The sequence below is a fragment of the Thalassophryne amazonica genome, chromosome 2 (genome assembly GCF_902500255.1).
Source record: "Thalassophryne amazonica chromosome 2, fThaAma1.1, whole genome shotgun sequence".
In the NCBI taxonomy this organism is placed as follows: domain Eukaryota; kingdom Metazoa; phylum Chordata; class Actinopteri; order Batrachoidiformes; family Batrachoididae; genus Thalassophryne; species Thalassophryne amazonica.
Genome location: NC_047104.1, coordinates 28,244,452 through 28,271,434, shown reverse-complemented (window position 1 = coordinate 28,271,434; position 26,983 = coordinate 28,244,452). Strand labels below are relative to the sequence as shown.

Here is a 26,983-nt window from a genome sequence, read left to right as displayed (position 1 = left end):
TTATTTCATTTTTACTTATATTTTGTCATTTCATTTTAAAATGGACCACAATGGAAATAAGTGTTTTCGCTTTCTTGTGTCATTCATGCTCTTCTGTCGTCCATCCAACATATTTACCATGATATTATGTACTTACATTGAACTTACTCAATAAAATCACGCACACATGCACTCACACTTATAATATATAGATGATTTACTGCCCCCTGCTGGATTGGCGTATGAGTCCAGAATGTTAATATCCATGTCCATTGTTCAGTGTTGTTAGTTTCTGTAAAAATATTAGTCCTGTCCTTGACCCAAAATACATAAACATCCCAAATGGCAAATATCAGCTTTTCACAGTTTTGTGCGTGATCAAAATTGCACACACACACACACGCAGAGCTTTTTGTCTTTTTTGCATTCTGCTGTAAGCAGGTGCTTTTAATTTAATAAACTGAGACTGTGACAGAAAACATTACTCCACTTTTCCCTTACGGTACCGAGAACATAACACTTAAACCACTAATGGTAAAAGCAACATAACACTTAACTAAACTGAATAAACCAATTGAACTACAAAAACACAATAAATCAATAATGCAAAAAACACTGTTAAATTAACATGAACCACAATAACAACATTTAAAACCTCGAACTCCCATGGTGCATTGCAGTACAATGTCCATTGTTTACTGGTTAGCTAAAATCAATAATTTCTCAAAAAATATTTGTCCTATCAACTTTCCGTTTTTGCAGCATTCATCCTTGACCCAAAATACATAAGCATACAGAACGGCAAATGTCCGGTTTCATCATGAACAAAGCCATACACACACACACACACAGAGGCCATTTGGCTGTTATAATGTAGAAGATGTTTAAAACCTGTCAGATTGGTCACAACATTGTACAGTGCTACTATTACCTCAGATTACAAATGTTGTCATGCCCTGATTGGGTACCCAGTTGTTGTTTTTTTTGTGTGTGCAAATGAGCAGTACACAATCGGCAATGAAAGACCACCATAACCCATCTCTTCCACATCTGTACCGCAGAAGCCCAGCTCTGCCACCACCATACGGAATTCAACAAAGCCGTGAATGATTATTGTGAGAGGCACAAGGTAATGTGTAAATTTGTACTGGTGCAGATAATGGTGCATTGTTTCATAGAGGGGCCTGTGAACATTAGAAAAATAAAAACTAACCTGAGATTCGAGTGCTGCAAGAATTTACTCTTTGCCTCTGACGCTGTATCAAATGTAAAACCTTGTGCTGCATTAATGATGTGCAGAAATTATACAGAGCAACCACTGAAGAGCAATACACAGTTTATTGGCCAGCAGTGAAGCTTTACTGTTGTACACAGTAGCTTCCATGTGTTAACATCAGTGTGTGAATGCCGGGCATTCCTGAAAGCAGCACATGTGTTCTGTCGGCCTGGTGTGTCCTCAGTAAATATGGTTATCGTAGCTGTGAGTTTTTACAAATAGACACAATGGAGGTGAGCCGATGGCCAGCGTAATGAGCTGTGTCCTAATCCCAGCTCCATAAGTGCAAAGAGGTAGGCGCTTTCTGCAGCTCCATGCTTGCCTATTACGAGGTGTGTGACAAAAGTAACGGACCTTTTTATTTTTTTCACCCATCCGCATGTCTTTCATTAATAAAATCTCCTTTAACAGTGGAATGTCCGGATAAACTGCTGATCCTGACCTCTTCTGAAAGTTCTCTGTTCTCTCACGATGTTCTGGGTCAACAGAGGCTTAAATTTGGAAGTTTTCAGCTCGAAACAGGCAGACAGCGGCGGCTCAGGGAGCGTCGTGACGTCCCGCTCCGTGGGCAGTTCTTAAAGCGACAGCAACAGTCCATAATCTCTCATCAGCCGTTAAAATTTTCACAGAAAACCAGCTGAATTTCTCGAGTGGTGTCCACTTCGATGTGCCTCACAGTTTTTGAAAAAATTTTGATCAAGCAAAGCGCCAGTCTCTCAGGAAGTTGTCAGACAAAGAGATTCCGACGGGGGATAGACTACTCCTCACTCAAAGCCAGCCCACAGGCGAATGACGTAACCGACAGGCGTGAAAAAACTCATGCATGCGCACGAGGGTTCAAGGTTGTCTGATGTAATCGCACGTGATTCAAATCCATATAGTTTTTGTTCCACTGGCTGCCATGCATTGTGCACTGGACACTGCGTATATAAAATAATTATTTTGTAGTGGATTAATCATTTTCTGTCAGAGTTAGGTGTTGCAAACGTCTCTAATCGCTTCTGGAATCACAGAGGAGCACTCCAGCAGCAGTTTTTTTTCTCCTCTCGCTCTCATGTGCTGAATGGGGTAGAGAAAGCATTTGGAACCATCTAAAAAGGTAATTATTTGTCATGTTTATATTGTAATGGCTTGGTAAATCAGTTGCATGTTCTTTCCTTCTTGGGTGCAGCTGTAAAAGTATGTTAATGATAGATTTAACGTCTCATTCTTATTGATCAGATGAGCTGCACTCTGCTGTGGTGCGCTGACACAGTCACTCGCACTGTGCACTTCTTTACTCGACTTGAGGAGCTGCGTGTGCCATCTCACGCAGCATCAAGCATCAATGTGCATCAACACGTAGTGTTGGCCAATAGATTGCGCAACGTTCACAGCATTTCAAGTTTGTTGCACGACTTTGATGCATGAGAGATTATTTTGTACATTTCAAAATTCTCTTTGCGCACTTGTATGTGGTGGCGCATATCTCACGTTCAGTCTATGCCGGTTCACAGCAAGTTTACTCACCAGTACGACACACTGCATACGGGTGTGTGAATCAAACTCGTGCAAGTGTCAGGGGACCTTTAGTCAGTGCAGAAAGACTGGAATAAATGACCAGGAATAACAACCAATCATCCCCATGCCCTCACCTGAGTGTTTCTTATATTACAAAACGCACATGTGAAGGTCCTTCCTGATTCTGATACCCTGAGAGCTGCATCAATCTCCTTTATTGACTGAAATTTATTTGCATTATTTTGTTTGTGGATATGCAATACAGCAATGAGAAAAGGAAAAAATCTACTGAATCAGTGGATTTCTGAATGTTTGCTAGGTATTTATACTAGTCAAGTGGGATTGTTAAATATATCAAACCAGCTGCTCAGATTTTTCTAAAAGCACCAAATTTGTACTTTGTACTTTATATTTTGCTCTCTGGAATGTTACCCATGACAGCCCAAAGAGATGGAAAAAAAATACTAGCATGGACATTGAGCAGGTTTCTGTGATATTTTCATTTGCCATCTTGTGTGAGGAATTGCCTTGGCATTTTGCGGTGAAAATGTATGCTTATGAATGGAATCCAGTCACAATTCTCTTTAATGACTTTACATGAGGTAACTAATTTTGATAACTGTCTTCTTGTCCATTGGAACCAAATATTTATGTCATTTGTCGTGTTTTGATGTTCAGAGTTGATCTCGGTGTTATTCTGTTTTTTGGTGTTATTCCTTGCATTGTTCCGCATTGTTGACAAGCGCCTTCATGTTGACATTTCTGCCATTTTCATCTCATGTTTCGTTTCCATGTTTGATTGTTTGGCAGCCTGTTTAACCACTGTTAGAGCTTTCCCTCATTTCCAGATTTTATGGGTTCGTCCTGCTCTCTTGCATTATTGTTCCAGTGCTTATTTCTAGTGTTTTGCCCTCCTATTCCAGACCTTTGCTTCAATTTCAATTTATTTCATTTATATAGTGCCAAATCACAACAGAGTTGCCTCAAGGTGCTTCACACAAGTAAGGACTAACCTTACCAACCTCCAGAGCAAGCATACAGACAACAGTGGCAAGGAAAGTAAGTTCTAAATCAGACTAGCAGCTGACTTAGAACTAGTGTGGACCAGGGGAATCCTGGAAACCTTAAGCAGACCAGACTCAAAGGGGTGACCCTCTGCTTGGGCCATGCTACTGACACAATTTACTAAACAATTCACAAAACAAATATGCAGGAAATGTTGCCGGTGTACAGGACAGGAGGGCTTCAGAAACAGACACTGAGACTGGACACTTCTAAATCCGCCGGACTCGATTCACTAGAGCCATTCTTTTTGAAAGCAGCAGCCCCCATCTGTAGACTATTCAGTCTTTCCTTACAGACTGGGGTTTTTCCAAAAGATTGAAAATCTGCTGCGGTCACTCCTCTATTTAAAGGAGGAGACAACAGTGACATGAACTGCTTCAGGCCAATTTCCATCTTGCCCTGTCTTTCGAAAATCTTTGAAAAAATTGTCAACATACAATTGATAGATTTCCTGGAGTCTTATCACATCTACAATCCATTGCAGTCTGGGTTTAGAGCCATGCATAGCTGTCTGACTGCCTCATTGAAGATCCTCAATGACATCATCAATGCTGTTGACAATAAGGAGTACTGTGTGGCTATGTTTGTTGACTCAGCCAAAGCTTTTGATTCTGTGGACTTAAACATCTTGATGGATAGGCTACGGGAGACAGGTTTCTCAGATAACTCCATTACATGGTTTAAAAACTACTGCTCTGGGCGTATGCAGTCAATGAGAGTTGAAGGGCTCCTCTCAGAACCCTTACCTCTTCACAAAGGTCTGCCTCAAGGATCCATCCTGGGCCCCACCCTGTTCAATATTTATATAAACAATATCACGCATGCCGCAGGTCAGTGTCAAATGCATTTGTACGCAGATGACACTATCCTGTATGCGCACAGCCCTTGTCTCAACACTAGTCTGTCTCTGCTCCAAGACAGCTTTATCTCTCTTCAACATGCCTTTTCTGAGCTTCGCCTTAAGTTAAATACAACAAAAACCAAATGTATGTTCTTTAACAGAAACCTCCCGCTGCCCGAGAGTCCAGGTAAAATTGTATCCCTGGACGAATCAGAAATTCAGATTGTCTGACACTGTAAGTATCTAGGTGTATGGCTTGATAACGCTCTAGTTTTTGAAACCCACATCATTAACTTGCTCACCAAAGCAAAGGCGAGAATTGGCTTTTTCATTTGCCATCTTGTGTGAGGAATTGCCTTGGCATTTTGCGGTGAAAATGTATGCTTATGAATGGAATCCAGTCACAATTCTCTTTAATGACTTTACATGAGGTAACTAATTTTGATAACTGTCTTCTTGTCCATTGGAACCAAATATTTATGTCATTTGTCGTGTTTTGATGTTCAGAGTTGATCTCGGTGTTATTCTGTTTTTTGGTGTTATTCCTCGCATTGTTCCGCATTGTTGACAAGCGCCTTCACGCTGACATTTCTGCCATTTTCATCTCATGTTTCGTTTCCATGTTTGATTGTTTGGCAGCCTGTTTAACCACTGTTAGAGCTTTCCCTCATTTCCAGATTTTATGGGTTCGTCCTGCTCTCTTGCATTATTGTTCCAGTGCTTATTTCTAGTGTTTTGCCCTCCTATTCCAGACCTTTGCTTCAATTTCAATTTATTTCATTTATATAGTGCCAAATCACAACAGAGTTGCCTCAAGGTGCTTCACACAAGTAAGGACTAACCTTACCAACCTCCAGAGCAAGCATACAGACAACAGTGGCAAGGAAAGTAAGTTCTAAATCAGACTAGCAGCTGACTTAGAACTAGTGTGGACCAGGGGAATCCTGGAAACCTTAAGCAGACCAGACTCAAAGGGGTGACCCTCTGCTTGGGCCATGCTACTGACACAATTTACTAAACAATTCACAAAACAAATATGCAGGAAATGTTGCCGGTGTACAGGACAGGAGGGCTTCAGAAACAGACACTGAGACTGGACACTTCTAAATCCGCCTGACTCGATTCACTAGAGCCATTCTTTTTGAAAGCAGCAGCCCCCATCTGTAGACTATTCAGTCTTTCCTTACAGACTGGGGTTTTTCCAAAAGATTGAAAATCTGCTGCGGTCACTCCTCTATTTAAAGGAGGAGACAACAGTGACATGAACTGCTTCAGGCCAATTTCCATCTTGCCCTGTCTTTCGAAAATCTTTGAAAAAATTGTCAACATACAATTGATAGATTTCCTGGAGTCTTATCACATCTACAATCCATTGCAGTCTGGGTTTAGAGCCATGCATAGCTGTCTGACTGCCTCATTGAAGATCCTCAATCATCATCATCAATGCTGTTGACAATAAGGAGTAATGTGTGGCTATGTTTGTTGACTCAGCCAAAGCTTTTGATTCTGTGGACTTAAACATCTTGATGGATAGGCTACGGGAGACAGGTTTCTCAGATAACTCCATTACATGGTTTAAAAACTACTGCTCTGGGCGTATGCAGTCAATGAGAGTTGAAGGGCTCCTCTCAGAACCCTTATCTCTTCACAAAGGTCTGCCTCAAGGATCCATCCTGGGCCCCACCCTGTTCAATATTTATATAAACAATATCACGCATGCCGCAGGTCAGTGTCAAATGCATTTGTACGCAGATGACACTATCCTGTATGCGCACAGCCCTTGTCTCAACACTAGTCTGTCTCTGCTCCAAGACAGCTTTATCTCTCTTCAACATGCCTTTTCTGAGCTTCGCCTTAAGTTAAATACAACAAAAACCAAATGTATGTTCTTTAACAGAAACCTCCCGCTGCCCGAGAGTCCAGGTAAAATTGTATCCCTGGACGAATCAGAAATTCAGATTGTCTGACACTGTAAGTATCTAGGTGTATGGCTTGATAACGCTCTAGTTTTTGAAACCCACATCATTAACTTGCTCACCAAAGCAAAGGCGAGAATTGGCTTTTTATACCGCCACAAAAATACTTTCACTCGCCCAGTAAGAGAGCTTTGGTAAAAACTACAGTTCTCCCCATCCTTGATTATGGAGACTTAGTTTACAGAATGGCACCAAAGACTCTGCTCCACAAACTTGATGTTGTATATCATGTTGCCATATGCTTTGTCACAGGTGCACCTTTCACCACGCACCATTGTGATTTATATTCAATGGTGAAGTGGCCCTCTCTCCATACGTGTAGACAAATCCATTGGCTATTGTGTATTTAGAAATGTTTGATCGGTTTGGCTCCATCCTATTTGAGCTCCTTACTAAACATCCACACTTCCAGTCGCGCTCTCCGCTCCAGCACTTACATCAGTCTGGTGGTCCCAAAAGTTCGCACACACATGTCCAGCTCTCCACAATTTCTCTTATACTCACTCGACTGGTAAGCACTGAAAGCCGAGATAGGCTTGTCCCAACTTGTCCTCTAACACTCCGAAACGGAGGTGTTCCTTTGTCTCGCTTCATCAGCGAATCGGTCGTGACGCGCGAAGCCTCTGCGCGGCTTTCCATGACAAAATCTCTTGTTAAAAATGAAATCTGCCGGAAAATGGCTGATATCCGGCTCTTGTGATAACCAGAGAAATTGCACACGATGGTCCTGGCTCCACACAGCCATCCGTTTAGAAATGATGTGGTGGTTTCTGCCTCTCGATGGCGGCTTACCTGGTAAAACATTGAATAAAAAAAAAAAACACACCCATCTCTGAATAGAGCTGCACCTTAAGCAGAGAGAAAAAAACAGAATCAGGCATTAGAAAGACAACAAATAAAATGTAACTTGTCAGTGTTAAGCAACAAGAAGAACAAAAGAAATTCTAAGGTGATCACCGGCCACTAGCCCTAAGCTTCACTAAAAGACCCAGAATTTAGATAAAGTTGAGGCTGCAACTGCAAAAAAGTGGTATCGGTGGATCCCTAATTTTGAGGACAGTAATCTTATGTTAATGAGACCCAGACTAAGGACCTCAGTGGGTTTGACAGTTGAAATGTTTGGATTTAGGGGTGGTTCCAGAGTAGTATATATAAGATGCCTGGAAGTAGGTTTAGGTTTGAGACATTCCCCGTGGGTTGTAGGTAGCAGTCACAAAATATTTGATAAAGTTGCAGTCCTGTGTTCCTGATTATTTTGCCTTCTCTTTTGGACTGATTGCTTGGCATGAGAATTCTGTTTGTGCTCCCCCTTTGTATAACTCTCTCCTGCTACCCTGTTACCCCACTCTCCTGTTACCTCTTAGACTGATCACCCATGTGCCTGACCTATTGCCTGTGTGAGACCAAAGTTGTTGCCAGCTAATAAAACTGTGCATTTTTGTGGACAGTAAAGCAATTTATATTTGCCTTCCAATATGGTTCTATGCATTTGTGGTTCATTGCCAAACCTTTACATTTTATCGCTATGGTCACTTCAAACTTTTAGTTGCGTCTATTATCAAACAGGCAGTAGCTGTTGCATTGTTATCATTCTGAAGCATTCAGTATTTTCCCACAGGGCTGGATAACCAGCTGCCTGGCTTGCCAAAGTTTTATCTGTCATTAGCAGAAAGCAGTGTCCTTTCTTTACATTGTGAAACTTCATTCTGTAGTTTTAACAAGACGGCATCCACAGGCTACTTGTTAGTGGCCGATTCAGCCAGTGATGTCCATGATGTCCAGTCTAGTAGATGTCTAGTCTAGTAGATGTCTAGTAACCCCCCCCCCCCCCACACACACACACACATCTCTGTGGTATAGCCCAGTGGTTGCCATGCAGCATGGGTGAATTGTGCAAATACACATATCCAAGAGTGAAGAGGAACAGCCATTTACACAAAGATACCACAAAAAATGGAGAGTTGACAATATTTGTGAATTTCTGTTGGAAAGGTAAGGGAGGATACAATGAGAAAAAAATCACTCAAATGATGACACGAGCATGAAATTTGGAATAAACATTCACACTGACGTACTTTTCAAATTTGTCTCCTGATCCAACTGAAAATTCACGATGGCCACTATTTTTCAGGATGAAGCCCAAATTTTTATTATTTCTTTTATTGGTGGAGTTGGGTAGACATATTGTGTGTGCAAGAGACCAAGTGGAAGGGAAGTAAGAGCAGGAGCATCAGCGGTGTACCAAGTTGTTCTACCATCATGAGGATAGGAACAGAAATGGTATTGGGGTCATTTTAAAGGAAGAGTATGTTAAAAGTGTGTTGGAGGTTAAGCGAGTGTCTGACAGGGTGATGAGTGTGAAGTTGGAAATTGAAGGGGTGATGATGAATGTCATCATTGCATATGCCCCACAGGTAGGTTGTGAGAGGAAGGAGAAAGAAGATTTCTGGAATGTGTTAGATGAGATGGTGGAGAGTGTGCCCAAGCATGAAAGAGTGGTGATAGGAGCGGACTTCAGTAGGCATGTTGGTGAAGGGAACAGAGGTGATGAGGAAGTAATGGGTAGATATGGTATCAAGGATAGGAATGTGGAAGGACAGATGGTAGTTGATTTTGCAAAAAGGATGGAAATGGCCGTGGTGAATACCTACTTTAAGAAAAGGGGGGGAGCACAGGGTAACATATAAGAGTGGAGGAAGGTGCACACAGGTGGACTACATTCTTTACAGAAGATGCAAGCTAAAAGAAATCAGAGACTGTAAGGTAGTGGCAGGAGAGAGTGTCATTAGACAGCATAGGATGGTTGTTTGTAGGATGACTTTTAAGGTAAAGCAGAAGAAGAGGGTGAAAGCTCAACAAAGGATCAGTTGGTGGAAGCTGAAGGAGGAAGACTGTTGTGTGAAATTTAGTGAGCAGGTGAGAGAAGCACTGGATGAGGGGAAGCAATGTTGGACAAGTGGAAAAGTAATGCAGATGTGGTGAGGGAGGCAGCTAGGACAGTACTGGGTGTGACATCTGGACAGTGGAAGGAAGACAAGGAGACTTGGTGGTGGAATGAAGAGGTCCAGGAAAGCATAAGGAGAAAGAGGTTGGTGAAAAGTTTTGGGATAGTCAGAGAGATGAAGAAAGTAGACAGGAGTACAAGGAGATGCAGTGTAATGCAAAAAAGAGAAGTGGCAACAGCGAAGGAAAAGGCATACTACGAACTGTACAAGAAGTTGAATAGTAAGGAAGGAGAAAAGGACTTGTACCGATTGGCCAGACAACGGGACAGAGCTGGACATGATGTGCAGCAGGTTAGGGTGGTAAAAGATGCACATGATAATGTGCTGACAAGTGAGGAGTGTGTGTTGAGAAGGTGGAGGGAATATTTTGAGGAGTTGATGAATGAAGAAAATGAGTGAGAGAAAAGGCTGGATGATGTGGTGAGAGTAAGTCAGGAAGTACAAGACATTAGTAAGGAAGAAGTGAGGGCTGCTATGAAGAGAATGAAGAGTGGAAAGGCAGTTGGTCCAGATGACATTCCAGTGGAGGCATGGAAATGTCTAGGAGAGATGGCAGTGAAGTTTCTAACCAGATTGTTTAATAAAATCTTAGAAAGTGAAAGGATGCCTGAGGAGTGGAGACGAAGTGTGCTGGCTCGTATTTTCGAGAACAAGGGTGATATGCAGAGTTGCAGTAACTACGGAGGCATAAAGTTGATCAGCCACAGCATGAAGTTATGGGAAAGAGTAGTAGAAGTTCGGCTTAGACAACAGGTGAAGATCTGTGAGCAGCAATATGGTTTTATGTCAAGAAAGAGCACTACAGATGCAATGTTTGCTCTGAGAATACTGTTGGAGAAGTACAGAGAAGGCCAGAAAGAGTTACATTGTGTGTTTGTGGACTTAGAAAAAGCTTATGATAGGGTGCCAAGAGAAGAGCTGTGGTATTGTATGAGGAAGTCTGGAGTGGCAGAGAAGTATGTTAATGTAGTGTAGGACATGTACAAAAATAGTGTGACAGTGGTGAGATGTGCCGTAGGAATGACAGACTCATTCAAGGTGGAGGTGGGATTACACCAAGGATCAGCTCTGAGTCCTTTCTTGTTCGCAATGGTGATGGACAGTTTGATGGATGAGATCAGACAGGATTCCCTATGGATTATGATGTTTGTAGATGATATTGTGATCTGTAGTGAGAGTAGAGAGCAAGTTGAGTCTAGTCTGGAGAGGTGGAGATGCTCTGGAGAGCAGGGAAATGAAAGTAAGTAGGAGCAAGACTGAGTACCTGTGTGTGAATGAGAGGGAGCCCAGTGGAATAGTGCAGTTACAAGGAGTAGAAGTGGTGAAAGTAGATGAGTTTAAATACTTGGGGTCAACTGTTCAAAGTCATGGAGAGTGTGGTAGACAGGTGAAGAAGAGAATGCAGGCAGGGTGGAGTGGGTGGAGAAAGGTGGCAGGAGTGATTTGTGACCGAAGAATATCAGCAAGAGTGAAGGGGAAAGTTTACAAGACAGTAGTGAGACCAGCTATGTTGTACGGCTTAGAGACAAAAGCACTAACAAAAAGACAGGAGGCAAAGCTGGAGGTGGCAGAGCTGAAGATGTTGAGATTCTCTTTGGGAGTGACGAGAATGGACAAGATTAGGAATGAACATATCAGAGGGACAGCTCAGGTGGGACGGTTTGGAGACAAAGTCAGAGAAGGAAGATTGAGATGGTTTGGACGTGCAGAGGAGGGACCCAGGGTATATACGGAGAAGGATGCTGAGGAGGGAGCCTGCCACATAAGCAGGAGGAGAAGAGGGAGGCCAAAGAGGAGGTTTATGGATGTGCTGAGGGAGGACATACAGGTGGTTGGTGTGACAGAGGAAGATACAGAGGACAAGGTGAGATGGAAACGATTGATATGCTGTGACAACTCCTAACAGGAACATCCGAAAGAAAAAGAAGAAGATTGGTGGATTTGGGTGACTATGGGGTCTGTTAATTTTTTTTTTTTCTTTTTGAAATCATAAACCTGATTTTGCTATTAATTATCCCTCAAGACCTTTTAGAGTCTCTGAAATGATTATAATATGTAAATATTCATATGGCATAGCACCTTTTCAGCATAAATTAACATTTGATTTTCTCTAGCAGGACAGGTTCAAACAGTGTCTCATGTACAGTGATAGTATTTTCACTGACGTCAGAATTATGAGCGCACCAGCCGTTTTGGCGGTATCGGCGAGTAAACAATAGACAGCGGAAGCATACATTGTACTTTCTCCAATGATGAAAGTTTATGGAAACATAGAAAAACATCATTAGACAGCCGTGAGATATAGAGATGGACTCCGCAGTGAAGCACAATCTTGCTTTGAGATGAAGATGAAATTAATTGGTGGTGATGATCATATAAAATGCCGTCATCTGCATGGTGGAGTAGTTGGAGATCACTGCGAGGAGTTACCAACATGAACATCATGAATTATTTATCATTTTCAAGGAGCCCCGTCAGAGAACTTGAAAAACTACAAATGCTTGGATGCCTATCACCAGTTTGTTTGTGGCTGGGTCCGAGAAAAAATGTTATGGATCGTGTAGGACAAATGGAAAAGTAACACTTCAGTGCATCCACGGTACGTGGATTATCTTTCATGTTCTCCCCCTTAATGTTTGCTGCTGCTCTGCCACACATGTAGGTAAAATACATGTTAAATTCTTTTCATATTAAAGTTAACTTGCTTTAATAACTGTCATTGTTAAATCTCAAATGTGGGAGTTTTTGTTTTTACCGACTTTCATGCTCTGTTCGGGTTTAACAATCATTCATTAAGAGACCTGTCAGAGTTCAACAAACCGATTTAAAAATGAAATGGTCTCGGATCCAATTAGATACTTATTAAAGAGGTCATATGGTAGAAAATCACCTTTTACATTCTTGCACAGTTTTTCCACAAACTTTGCCCTGATTCCTGATCACCTTCAGCAATCTATAGGAATGCAGGTCGGCTCTCTGTCTGACTGATGGTGGCAGCCCGTGATGTGATAATAATTCACTATGACAGCATCTGAATGCTAAGAATAGATGACAGTATAAACACACGGGACAACAGCGTACCGCCAAAATGGCCAACATCCGGGTTTGTGACATCACGTGAAAACACTCTATAAACTACAAAAATATAAACGCAACACTTTTGGTTTTGCTCCCATTTTGTATGAGATGAACTCAAAGATCTAAAACTTTTTCCACATACAAAATATCACCATTTCTCTCCAATATTGTTCACAAACCAGTCTAAATCTGTGATAGTGAGCACTTCTCCTTTGCTGAGATAATCCATCCCACCTCACAGGTGTGCCATACCAAGATGCTGATTAGACACCATGATTAGTGCACAGGTGTGCCTTAGACTGCCCACAATAAAAGGCCACTCTGAAAGGTGCAGTTTTATCACACAGCACAATGCCACAGATGTCGCAAGATTTGAGGGAGCGTGCAATTGGCATGCTGACAGCAGGAATGTCAACCAGAGCTGTTGCTCGTGTATTGAATGTTCATGTCTCTACCATAAGCCGTCTCCAAAGTCGTTTCAGAGAATTTGGCAGTACATCCAACCGGCCTCACAACCGCAGACCACGTGTAACCACACCAGCCCAGGACCTCCACATCCAGCATGTTCACCTCCAAGATCGTCTGAGACCAGCCACTCGGACAGCTGCTGAAACAATCGGTTTGCATAACCAAAGAATTTCTGCACAAACTGTCAGAAACCGTCTCAGGGAAGCTCATCTGCATGCTAGGCGTCCTCATCGGGGTCTCGACCTGACTCCAGTTCGTCGTCATAACCGACTTGAGTGGGCAAATGCTCACATTCGCTGGCGTTTGGCACGTTGGAGAGGTGTTCTCTTCACGGATGATGCGAAGGAGATGTGTTGCACTGCATGAGGCAAATGGTGGTCACACCAGATACTGACTGGTATCCCCCCCCAATAAAACAAAACTGCACCTTTCAGAGTGGCCTTTTATTGTGGACAGTCTAAGGCACACCTGTGCACTAATCATGGTGTCTAATCAGCATCTTGGTATGGCACACCTGTGAGGTGGGATGGATTATCTCAGCAAAGGAGAAGTGCTCACTATCACAGATTTAGACTGGTTTGTGAACAATATTTGAGGGAAATGGTGATATTGTGTATGTGGAAAAAGTTTTAGATCTTTGAGTTCATCTCATACAAAATGGGAGCAAAACCAAAAGTGTTGCGTTTATATTTTTGTTGAGTATATATACATGCAATAAATAGCTGCCATCAAAACTGCACACAAAATACAAATGATCCATTTTTTATTTTAACAGGACAAGATTTATTCATTTATTGTTACAGTTGTGGTACACATTTCAGCTTGGGACAGTTTCACTGTTCAATCACTGACTAGTGCATAAGTGTTGGTTTTGTCATTTTTCATAGAAATATATATATACGCGTATATGTTTGGGAAAAATGTAATTTTGAATGTTCCTACCAAGTTTCATACTTTTATTATCATTTAAATAAAACTCCTCAAAATCAGCAATTAACTGCTTTGCTGTAATTATTGCAGTCTGCGTTTTGCTTCATGTCCTGCCTCCTGCAGGAAATACAGTGCAGTAAAATTTACCTGCAGACTCACTCTTCTCTGAATCCAGCCCTGCACTGCAGTCACCCTTTACATATAAATACCACCGTGGAGCATAAAAAGGTTTTGATAAGGAATATTAAGATTATGAGCATGTACCTAAGACATTCAAGACTGAATTTTACAGCCACGTTTTATCTGCAAATGTCAGACTTTCTCAGATTGGTGTGAGCAAAGAGACGAAGAAAGCAGCCTTGTGGTTTTCCTTATTAGTTTGTTTATTTATTCATTTCGAGGAGGTTAATACAAAAAGAAAAATAATACATATATCCAGCACTTATACAATAAGTTTATCATTTAGCTCGAAAGGGAGTGGGAAGAAGAAAACATTAAATCCCACCCCCATCATTCATTTTAACACAAAATAAATAATCTCAATGACATCCTTGTCAGTTCAACTGAAAACAGAATTAACAAAAAACATAAAACAGCAATTTATACATATTCAAAGTTTTTGTTTGCAACAAAAAGGTACCTACCAGCATTGGTAAGGGCAAAAATACCAAAATGGTAACAACAAGATAAAGCACATACCAACAATGGTAAGGAATCATGAGGTACAACACAACACTGATAAAGAACAGTACATTAAATTCTATTCTCTCTGTATACAGACCAAACCGCATCTTTATATAAGGACTTGAATTTGTGAATGTTTCGGCAGAGCTTTTGCTATAAATCCAGAGCATTCCACAATTTCGCCCCACAAACTGTCACACAAAAACTTTTTGCGAGTAGTTCTAACATTAGGCAGAACAAAATTTCCAGTGTGCTCAGTGCACACCATATGTCTCATTAAAAACACAGAGACCACCGCCAGGACAGGTATGTAAACGATTATGACAATACCTACATTCACAATTACATAACAAATAACTAAAATGAATGACCACATAACACAGAAACAGAGAGTGACACGGTGGTCTGGGAGTTGAACGGACAGGGGGGTGTGGCTGCCAATAGCAGCTGCTGTTGAGATCTCTGCTCCTGGATGTCCTAGCTGGGGAACACTGTGTTTTGAAGGACATGAACTTACAACTTTGCTTCATGAGGCATGTGTCTCTGCCTGCTGTTCTCATGTGGAAATACATGAAACATCATTTGCCTTTGCGCCAGGCTGTAGCGACCGCACACAGTTCACCTCGGCAGGTTGCAGTCCGGCCTGACACACATGTCCATACATCGTGTAATTTCTCTTTTCTGAAAACATACTTTTATCTCCTTGTTGATTTTAAGTATTTCATGCTCCTGTTATAAGACAGTGATTGTAGCACAGTGGTAAAGTTTCTGTCTGTTAATCAGAGCTTTTGTAAACTGCAGGTTTGAATCCCACAAGTGGCATTTATTGTTTTATTTAACCAGGGTTATTTAACTGCAGGGTTCTGTATTGGGTCCCCTTTTATTTATTTTTTTATATCAACCCAGTGATTTTCACTAATTATAAACCAGTATATCATCTATCAGTGACCGCTGATTGAAATAATTATTTATATACCTTGCTGGACATAATAAGACATAATGAGAGCGCACAGCTTCATTCATGTAATTTCATAACTGTGCGTCTGTGACCATGGGTCATCTACAGAGGAACAGAAGGTTCCTGTTGTGTGGGCCGCTGAAGAGGAGGTACTGCTGGCCCACCACCACCAGAGGGCGCCCTGCCTGGAGTGCGGGCTCCAGGCACCAGAGGGCGCCGCCGCCTCACGTGAGCAGCTACGGTGACAGCTGTCACCCATCACCTGAGACAGCTGACGGCAATCATCTGTGGGGTATATCAGCAGGACGGCACCTCCACCTCATTGCCGAGATATCGTTTCTACCAGAGAGGTAACGTATCAAAGCTACGGAGTGTATCTTTTTGGATTGTGCTAGTTTGTGGATTACTGTTCCAACGAGAGGTGGAGGTAACTTCCCTGCTGTTCGGAGTCCTGGGTGCAAACGCGCCCCCATCTAACTGTCCTTTGTTCCTCGCCAGCAGTACCAGGTCCGACACGCGGAGGCAGTGGCCACCTGGGAGTTCGGGACTTGGCGGCTCCAGTATTCCCGGGGTCCTGTGGCGGAGGAAGCCGTGTGGTTCCGGTCTTACCTTGGAGAGGCGTCTCCTATCTTCGAGTCTGCCCACACGACACTTTTGTGAATTGACTGTTGTCCATTGCTGTGATTGGTTGTATTCGTTGTGCACATTCACAACAGTAAAGCTTTGTTATTTTGACTTACTCCATTGTCCGTTCATTTGCGCCCCCTGTTGTGGGTCCGTGTTCCTACACTTTCCCAACAGTTCCTACTTGTATTGTCCGTGCGATAAGTGGGATTCAATAAAATGTGGTGTTTTTATGGTGTGTGGTTTTTATTTTGTTTTCTCCACAGCAGAGGCATGATAGTAACATACATACTAAAGGGGTAACCCTCTGCTTGGGCTATGTTGCCGACACACTAGGTTTTTCCTGACTTTGCCATTTTACCTATGACCTTGAATCATAGGTGACCTTAAAATTACCAATGACATTGAAATTGAATCAGTTCTTGCCTGTCACAATACCAATCTTAAGTAAAAAATTCATAATAACGTATGAAATATTGTGGGCTCCAGGCTGGTCAAAAACAGACCAACAGGGGTGAAAACATAACCTCTGCCCAACTTCATTGGCGAGGTAATAAACCTGCATGTCAAATCGACAAGCGGATTGACATGGTGCGACAGTAATGTGCACATTACTTTGGATGTCGTAGATCAAAAGGAGCTTAATTTGCTGGTCGCGCAATATTCTCACCTTCATCTATCTGCAATGGCCAAACTGAATTTTCTTTGCAGCCTTTTTGGGCTCACCTTCATGCTGTGTTCAGGTTTATGGAGGAAATGCAGCTTTCAAGTGCCACATAGAATTGTCGTATGCAGCAGGTCAGTCTCAGCCAGTGGTGGAGTTGTTTTCCATCATTATGTCAATGAAAAAAGTGGAACATCCAGTATACCACATTCAGATGCTGCACACCTCCAGCATGTGAATACAGCATTAGGCATATCATATTTTCTGGAGTATGTCAGATTTATTTATTTATTTAGTCTCCCATGCCCTAATATTTATCTGTCATACAAAATAACTTAAGATGCAATAATTTAACAAGAGCAAGATTTCTCATGTCCCCCAATCTGGAGCCAGATCACCTCCAAAATTCAGTGGAGCTGTCCTTGCCCTAATATCTATATGTGGTGCAAATTTGGTGAGAATCCGTTAAGTAGTTTTGAAGTAATTCTTCCAAGCATATATAAAGGGAAATCTTGATCCAGAATCTGGATACAGATCTGGATCACTTCCAAAATTTAATGGAGTGTTCCATGGCCTAATATGTATATGTGGTGAAAATTTGGTGACAATCTGTGAATTGGTTTTAACATAATCCTGCTAACAGACAAACAGAGAAATAAATAAACGTCAATGATTTTATTACGTCCTTGGTGGAAGTAATTGAATAGTGATTAAAAAAAGAATTTCAGCAACTTGGAAATAATAAAGTCTAAGTTCAGCTTTATCTTTACTCCCAGCCTCCTCGAAATGGCCATGCTCTCTGATATCACCTCACGGATGAATAACCAGCTCAGTCAGAACTGAAGTCAGCGATCCATGGAACTGAGATGAGCCTATGGAGGTTTTTGGACAGCTTACCACAGAGAGACAAGCAGCGAGTCAGGTTAAGAGTTCTGCTTCTGGCATGTCCTGCTGTGGCTCAGAGGTTTCGCTGTAGTAACGCATTAATCAGCCGCTGAGGAAGAGCACTCTGTGGAGAAGGAAAGCTTCACCGTTGCATTGTCAGAAGTGCAAAAGAAATCTTTCCTTCTAAAGAATGTCTTGAATGAACGGCACCACTGAAAGTACCTACAGACTTATTTTAATTGTCTAAGGTGTGCTGTACTGAAGCCTATTGTAATAATTTGGTAACTGCTGTGGATTTAAATGGTGTTGACATCACCTGAGTACTAAGGCCAACAAATAAGCTTATTTATGACCATTTAATGAATTTGGCTGGTTCGAGGGCTCTTAATACGGTCAATACTGTCAGCGCTGAGTGGACAGACACTGTACAGAAAAACTGGTCCATCGAGGTAAATAATGGTGGAACTGAAAGCAGAAAGGTTATTAAATACAGAACTGAGGTCATTTTAAAGTGCTTTGAGAGGTGCTGTTAAATAAATGTCTTATTGCTGAGAGCAAGAAACAGTTTCTCTCATTCTGATTAGCCATGTTGTTACTCAGCTCTTACTAGCTGTTGTTTATAACTGTCCAAAAATCCCACTCATCATGTTATCAACAACAAGACACGTTTTACAGCTTGTCCTGTCTGTACAGTCATTGGTTCTGTCCAAAGTAAGACTTATGTAGGCCCCAAGGCCCATTGGTTATTTTACCAGGGAGGGGATGACAGGCCAGTCTGACACACATTCATTCCCGAGCCAAGGTCTCTACCCATTTACAGCTGGTTGAGACACGGACGGAGTAACGGACCTTTTTATTTTTTTTTAAACTATATGGATTTGATTCATTTGTTTTTTAGACAATGAAAATCCGACGAGGGGGCGGGACCACTCCTTCCACAAGGCGTGCTCACAGGCAAATGACGTCACTGACAGGCGTGGAAAAACACACACATGCGCACGAGGGTTCAAGCTTGTCTGACGTAAAAACATGTGAATCAAATCCATATAGTTTTAAAAAAAATAAAAAGGTCCGTTACTTTATTGACAGACCTTGTACATTCACAGTCTCTTATTATATGTAACTAGTATTGTGCAAGGATAATTTTTCTCTTAAAACTGATAAAGCTAGTATACATTTTATGTGAGCTGACCAAGGTAATGACATATATCTATGAAACCAAAGACTGCAAATTAATTAGAAATTGTATTTGTACTGATATATCTCCCTTTGTTTTTGATAGGTACTGTAGCTATTATTGCTCTGTACAAAGAAATGGTTGTCTAAGCCACACACAAATATGGTCATATGAACAAGACAAGAACAACGTGACCGCTCAGTCCAACATTTTGTCAACCTCTTGAACTTCTTCTGCATTTAGAATGCTCGATTTGACAATATCACGGAATGTGAAGATACTTAAAACTGTCCATGTTAGCAATTAACTTTATGCTAACAATATGTTCTATCAATTGATGTAGTCACACACTAAATTATATAATTTCAGGTACTAAAATATCACGTTAAGCACAAAAGATATGTCAAAAGTTACAAAATTTGAGAATGACCTTGACCTTTATCAATGACCTTAACCTCTAATCAACAACATAACTGCATAAATCAATTTTGCGTACTGGAAAACATGGGAAAGAAATTCAAATTCAAATTTATTAATTTATATAGTGCCAATTCACGACAAAATCGTCTCAAGGTGCTTCACAACATAAAAAACAATAAAAAATTTAAAACACAATAAAAACAACCATAAAAGAAAGACAGCAGTAAAAGAATACAAGATTAAAAACACATCATAACACTAATGATAAAACAGGGAAAATAAATGAGTCTTTAAACGTGATTTAAAGGTCTCCACAGTGTCCGACTGCCGAATGTGTGCCGGCAGATCGTTCCACAGAGCTGGGGCACGATAGGAAAAAGCTCTGTGACCGGCAGACTTTTTATTCACCCTGGGATCACACAGAAGTCCTGCACCCTGAGAACGCAGGGCCCGAGCTGGTACATAGGGGCTTATCAAGTCAGCCAGATAGGGAGGTGCAAGTCCATGAACAATTTTATAAACTAAAATCAGTACTTTAAAATCCGATCTTGCAGAAACAGGAAGCCAGTGCAGGGATGCCAAGATTGGCGTAATGTGGTCAAACCTTCTGCTCCGTGTCAAAAGTCTGGCAGCAGCATTCTGAACCAATTGAAAACCCCGATCCTGGACTGCGGTAAGCCAGAGAATAGAGCATTACAATAGTCCAATCTAGAAGAGACAAACGCATGAATCAAAATCTCAGCATCAGCCATAGACAGAATAGGACGAATCCTCGCTATATTTCGCAAATGGAAGAAGGCAGTCCTTGTAATGTCTCTAATGTGGAGATCAAAGGACAACGCAGGATCAAAAATTACTCCAAGGTTCCTCACTTTATCCGTATGATGTATAACACACAGACCTAAGCTAAATGCTAGCTGATCAAATTGATGCCGATATCTCGCTGGACCAAAAACCATAACTTCAGTCTTATCAGAATTTAAAAGTAGGAAGTTACTAGACATCCAACTTCTTACTGATGCAAGACAATCTTCCAAAGATTTTATGTGAGTAACATTACCAGCAGTTATTGGCATATACAACTGAGTGTCATCAGCATAGCAATGAAAGGGAATCCCAAAACGCCGCAATATATTCCTGAGGGGGGCTACATAAAGACAAAAAAGCAAGGGGCCCAAAACGGATCCCTGAGGAACCCCAAACTTCATGTCTCTACGATCGGAGGAGGTTCCATTACACAGTACACAGTAGGAAGGACTGGACAGGTACGACGTCAACCATGCAAGAGCAGTTCCAGTAATCCCAAAGTGATTCTCCAGCCTATTGAGTAGAATATGGTAATCCACAGTGTCAAATCCAGCACTAAGATCCAGCAGCACCAGGACCGTAGTGACATCCGAGTCCATTGCTCGCAAAAGGTCATTCACTACTTTAGTAAGTGCTGTCTCTGTGGAGTGAAATTTTCTAAAAGCAGACTGCAGTGGCTCAAAAAGATTATTCTCAGTAAGGTAGTCCACGAGCTGTTGCAAGACCACTTTTTCCAGGATTTTAGAACAAAATGACAGATTTGATATCGGTCTATAATTCTTCAATACACTAGGGTCAAGATTAGATTTTTTAAGTAATGGTTTGATCACTGCAGACTTAAAACACTTAGGAACAGATCCAGAAGTTAATGAGAGATTTATAATTTCCAGCACAGTTGGTCCAAGAATGGGCCACAGGTCCTTAAACAGTTTTGTTGGTATAGGATCAATTAAACAGGTTGTGCTTTTAGTAGACGTCACGAGCTTCGTCAGTGCGCCTAGCGAGATACCATCAAAATCTGTAAATCTGGATACCACCTCAGTGGGCGCATCCACCTCCACAGCAGTATGCAGTGGTTGGGCCAAAGCCTGCTGAGATATACTCAACCTAATATCCTCAGTTATCTTCTCGAAGTAATCCAAGACGTCCTGTGCTGAGAAAAGAGAGTGAATAACAGGTGGCTGTCCATGAATAATAAGTGCTACAGTTTCAAACAAAAACTTGGAATTATGCTTATTTTTATTAATCAAATCAGAATAATAGGCACGCTTTGTAGCCAGTAGTGCCTGCTTATAATCCAAGACAGCATCTCGCCATGCGAGATGGAACACCTCTAACTTAGAACTACGCCATTTCCGTTCAAAACCTCGAGCCTTCTGCCTAAGGTCACGCAGGTAACCATTAAACCAAGGTGAGTATGCCTTGGGAAGGCGTGTCCGCAAGAGCAGAGGCGCAACCTTGTCCAGTGTGGCCTTGAGCGCTGAGTTCAAGCCATCTGCAAGACTATCTACTGATTGAATATTCTCTAACCCTGAGGCCAAAATTTCAGGCAGTCTGGCTTCGAGTTCTGTCATAATTGAAGGAGTAATGCGTCGCCGCAAAGAAAGACAAGGCTTTCGATCCACTAGGCGCGGCAACATAAATGCAAACCTAACAAATGAGTGGTCAGAGATCACCGAGGCAAGAGGCAAAATGTCAATGTTTGTGACAGCAAGGCCACGTGTGAGTACCAGATCAAGGGTATTTCCACTAGTATGTGTTGAATCCTGAATACATTGCTGGAATCCCAGCGCATCCACAAGTTCCATAAATGACTTGCAAAGGGGATCAGAGGGCTTATTTATGTGAATATTAAAATCACCAATAATCAAAATGTTGTCCACACTAGCTGACAGGCTAGAGATAAATGCACCAAATTCATCTAAAAATTTAGAATATGGGCCAGGAGGCCTATAAACAGTGACAACATGGCATGACTGATTTCCATACTTCTGACCCTGACAATATGTAGCATCATGGGCAGAGCGGAGAGTCAGATGCTCAAACGAATTATATTTATGCCCCCCGACAGTCAAGAAGGTAAACTTGGATTTATAGATAAAAGCAACACCCCCGCCTTGCTTCGCACAACGAGGCATGTGACTGAATGTGTACCCTGGTGGGCAGGCCTCATTCACAGGAAGAACAGCTGTGGGTTTGAGCCAGGTTTCACATAACCCAATCATGTCCAAATGATGATCCATAATTAGATCGTTAATCAACAGGGATTTTGAGGACAAAGATCTGATGTTAATAAAACCCAAAATGAAGACTTCTGTCGGTTTGACAGACTGACATCTTTGAATAGGCCTGAGTATCTTAAAATCCACTCCACGTTTTCCATCCAGCGCCCGGAGAGTGTCAGGAACCGCTGTCGTCACATCGGGACTACAATTCCCAGAAGCTGCAGCGCTCTGATGACGTGGGCGCCAAGCACCGATGCGCTCAGCTGACCAGATGACCGGCACAGACAACCCAGTTTGATGGAACACAAACTTTCTCCGGGAGCCTCTGTGGACACAGCGACGTCTGCGGAACAAGCCAAGCTCTCTGATAGCGAGAATGTCCCGAGGGACATTATTGTTGTTCAAGCTTCGTAGCTCAGCTGCAGAGTAGCTTAGCATCACGCCAGCCGAGGGAGTGAAATGCGGCGTCGTACAGCGCAAAGCAGGCAATAAACAATCAAAGATAACTAAAAATGCACACTGAAGGACCAAAAACCACGTTAAGTACATATCCAAAATAAAAAATTACACTCAAGCCACTAAAAACCGAATTATACATGAGAAAACTGGAGAAAATCAGACGAGCGGCGAACACACAACGCCAGCAACTCTTCCGTCGACGGTCTCCTGTCTGGTCCCCTGGTGTAGTGTAGACATCTGTAGACAAAGAAAGAACATCTTATTTGCTGAAATAAGCAGAAAATTGATTGATTTATGAGAACTTTAAAATTTCCCGCTCACCCAGATTTGGCTCTCAAAGTACTCACCTATTAGTGCTGCAGATAACTGAAATCCTGCAAATGGTGATACAAGCATCAAATTTGGCACAAATACACCTTACACATTACTCTTTCGAAATAACCAATTAGCGTCCTGAATTTTCAATAGGCAGCCAGGTAGGAGTCAGTTGAAGAATTACACAGGGGTCAAACTTTTAAAATGCTCCAATCATGTTGAAAACTATACCACATTATTTGTCTGATCATAACAATTCCAAAAAGGTATAGTTTGGACAAGGGTTGAGGTATGGATAAAGCATTTTTGATGAGTACGAGCATGATACGATTAAAACTCATCAATATCTGTGCTCGTGCTGAAGGAAAATTCTCATTGGCTAACTGACTGTCTTCATGCTCTGTGATTGGCCAGTCACACACATCATTCGCCCCTCCCGACACAGGCACGTCTTTCTGCAGCCTCCGCACGCACAATACAGTATCTCTCTCTCTGTGCTTGGTTTGATTCTACCTCACATTGCTGTGTCAGTACTCCTTAGGTTTTCTTCAGCTCGCCTCTTTTTCGGTTTGTATGATATTTAAAATTAATAGGTGAACTTGTTTCGGATCATACGCGGTGCATTTATCAAGACAGAGCTAAAAACAGCTCGTGTTGCCTCGGTCACTGCCTCCACTCTGGTTGGGTTATCCATCCATCTTCTACCGCTTAGTCCAATTAAGGGTCGCAGGGGACTGGAGCCTATCCCAGCAGTCATAGGGCGTGAGGCGGGGTACACCCAGGACAGGACGCCAGTCTGCCGCAGCTGGTCGGGTTATTTATTTATTTACCGTTTGGTTGGGTGATATAAAATCAGTTGGAAAACTTTGCTCCTACTGAACGAAGTACTTTTGAGAAGAATATAGTGAACAAGGCTGACATATTATTTCCCTGTTTGCCATCGCTGGATGTTTGCATGAATCACCAAGTTCACACAGATCATTAAAAAATAAACAGTCTTACAGACCACTTACACACATATAGCTGAACACACAAAGTAGCCTATATTAATATTTTTATTGAATGTGGCTGCATGCAGTATCTGACACTTTCTCACTGCAGTTCATAAAAATAAATTGGTCAGACGAACAACCTCTCTCTCTCACTCTCGCACAATCACTCACACATGCACATACAGACAGACAGTCATACACACACACACACACGCACACACACCCCTTAATCAATATTGTTTAACTCTGTGGAAAAAATTGCAAGAACGTTAGGTAGTAAAAATAAATAAATAATTGAAAATAAATCACAGTTTGATCATAAAATTTAAAAAAAGAAAGTTGTATTGAGTATGACAACTCTTGTTCATGCATACTTAGTAGTTCATAATTTCCTACTACGTTGAATGTCAATTCTGAGGCTGTTATTCATTCATACACTTAAGAATATTCATGTTCTGAGTTTATAAAAAAGTTGTTCTGTAAAATACTTCCTTTACTATTGTGACCAAAACATTGAATCTCAATTCTGTGGCTGTTCTGTAAATATTCATTCATACACTTAAGAATATTCATGTTCTGAGTTCAAGCCTCAGCCATTTCGGGTTAAGCCACGCCCACGTCCATTTTAGGCCCAACAATTACGAGTACAGATACAGATAATTTAGATGTAATTTATGTCTGTAGCATGGCCCAAGCAGAGGGTCACCCCTTTGAGTCTGGTCTGCTTGAGGTTTCTTCCTCAGAGGGAGTTTTTCCTTACCACTGCTGCTCTGGGGGTTAGTAAGGTAGACCTTACTTGCGTGAAGGGCCTTCAGGCAACTCTGTTGTGATTTGGCACCATATAAATGAAAATAAATTGAAACTGAAATTGAAACAAGGTCGACGTCCATTGGATTCTATGACGTATGGCATATGTTACCCCATGTGCCCCCCAGGTGGGGGCATTTGCACAGCCAGCACGAAAGTAGAGCGGCAGTTATGCTTTAGATGAGATTGGTAGTTAAGTTCTGTGATGACTTTTCAAGTTTTCATTTTGTTTTGCTTGAATTAAATCTTCTTTTGCCTGCTCCCAGTAGGGGTCGCCACAGCAGATCAGTCATTTCCATCTCACCCTGTCCTCTGCAGCTTCCTCTGTCGCTCCAATCACTTTCATGTCCTCCCTCAGCACATCCACAAACTTCCTCTTTGGCCTCCCTCTTCTCTTTCCTGCCTGGGGACTCTATCCTCAGCATCCTTCTCCCTTTATACCCTTGGTCCCTCCTCTGCACATGTCCAAACCTTTTCATTCTCACCTCTCTGACTTTACTCCAGACCATCCTACCTGAGCTGTCCCTCTGATATGTTCATTCCTAATCCTGTCCATTCTCATCACTCCCAAAGAGAATTGCAACGTCTTCAGCTCTGCCTTACGTCTTTTTTTTTTTTTTGTGCCACCGTCTCTAAGTCGTAAAACATAGCTGGTCTCACTACTGTCTAATAAACTTTCCCCTTCACTCTTACTGATATTCTTTGGTCACAAATCATTCCTGCCACCTTTCTCCACCCACTCCACTCTGCCTGCCTCTCTTCGTCACCTCTCTAGTGCGCTCTCCATTACTTTGGACAGTTGACCCCAAGTATTTAACTCATCTACTTTCACCTCCTCTACTCCTTTTAACCGCACTATTCCACTGGGCTCTCTCTAATTCACACACGTAATCATTCTTGCTACAACTGACTTTCATTCTCCTTCCCTCCAGAGCATATTTCCACATTTCTAGGCTAGTCTCTACCTGTTCTCTACTCTCATCTGCAAACATCATAGTCCATGAAGACGCTTGTCTGATCTCATTTGTCAACCTGTCCATCACCATTGCGAGCAAGAAAGGACTCCGAGCTCATCCTTGGTGTAATCCCAGCTTCACCTTGAATAAATTTGTCATTCCTACTGCACATCTCACTGGTCACACTATCCTCTTACATATCCTGCACTACCCTCACATACTTCTCTGCCACTCCAAGCTTCCTCATACAATACCATAACTCTTCTCTTGGCACCCTGTCATAAGCGTTCTCTAAATCCACAAACACACAATGTATGTAACTCCTTCTGGCCTTCTCCATCTGCACTCTCAGAGCAAACATTGCATTGCAGTGCTCTTTCTTGGCATGAAACCATGTAGCTGCTCATAGATTTTCACCTGTTTCCTAAGCCTCGCTTCTACTACTCTTTCCTATAATTTCAAGCTGTGGCTGATCATCTAAATGCAATGGTGTTCAAAGACATTCCAGAAAGGACCAAGAGGATGCAGTTTTCTTCGCAGCCACTGATTCCAGCAGGTGATATGACTGATTAACATCACTTTGAGCAGATGGTATGAGTTCATCAGTGAAATCATCTGCTGGAGTCAGTGGCTGCAAAGAAAGCCTGCACCCTCTTGGCCCTTTCTGGAATTCTGGAATGTCTTTGGCTTAATGTCTCTGTAGTTACTGCAGCTCTGAATATCACCCTTGTTCTTAAAAATAGGAACCTCGTGCAGCCTCTCACTTTCTAGGATTTTAATAAACAATCTAGTTACAAACTCCACTGTCATCTCTCTGAAAATATTTCCATGTCTCCACATGTCTTCATGTCATCTCATTCGACTGACTTTCCACTCTTCATCATCTTCATAG

At 41.9% G+C, this 26,983-nt stretch overlaps 1 protein-coding gene and 1 long non-coding RNA gene across 2 annotated transcripts in view; one reads left to right on the top strand and one right to left on the bottom strand.

Annotated features, from left to right (window-relative positions):
- The window catches only part of shank2b (SH3 and multiple ankyrin repeat domains 2b), a 618,688-nt gene that overhangs the window by 52,969 nt on the left and 538,736 nt on the right, over positions 1-26,983 (top strand). The window lies entirely within an intron of this gene.
- On the bottom strand, positions 6,630-26,318 carry LOC117523151. The gene is made up of 3 exons (XR_004564434.1): positions 26,112-26,318; positions 8,481-8,484; positions 6,630-6,640 (listed from the first exon to the last, which is right to left on the bottom strand). It is a non-coding gene; the product is annotated as an uncharacterized LOC117523151 (long non-coding RNA).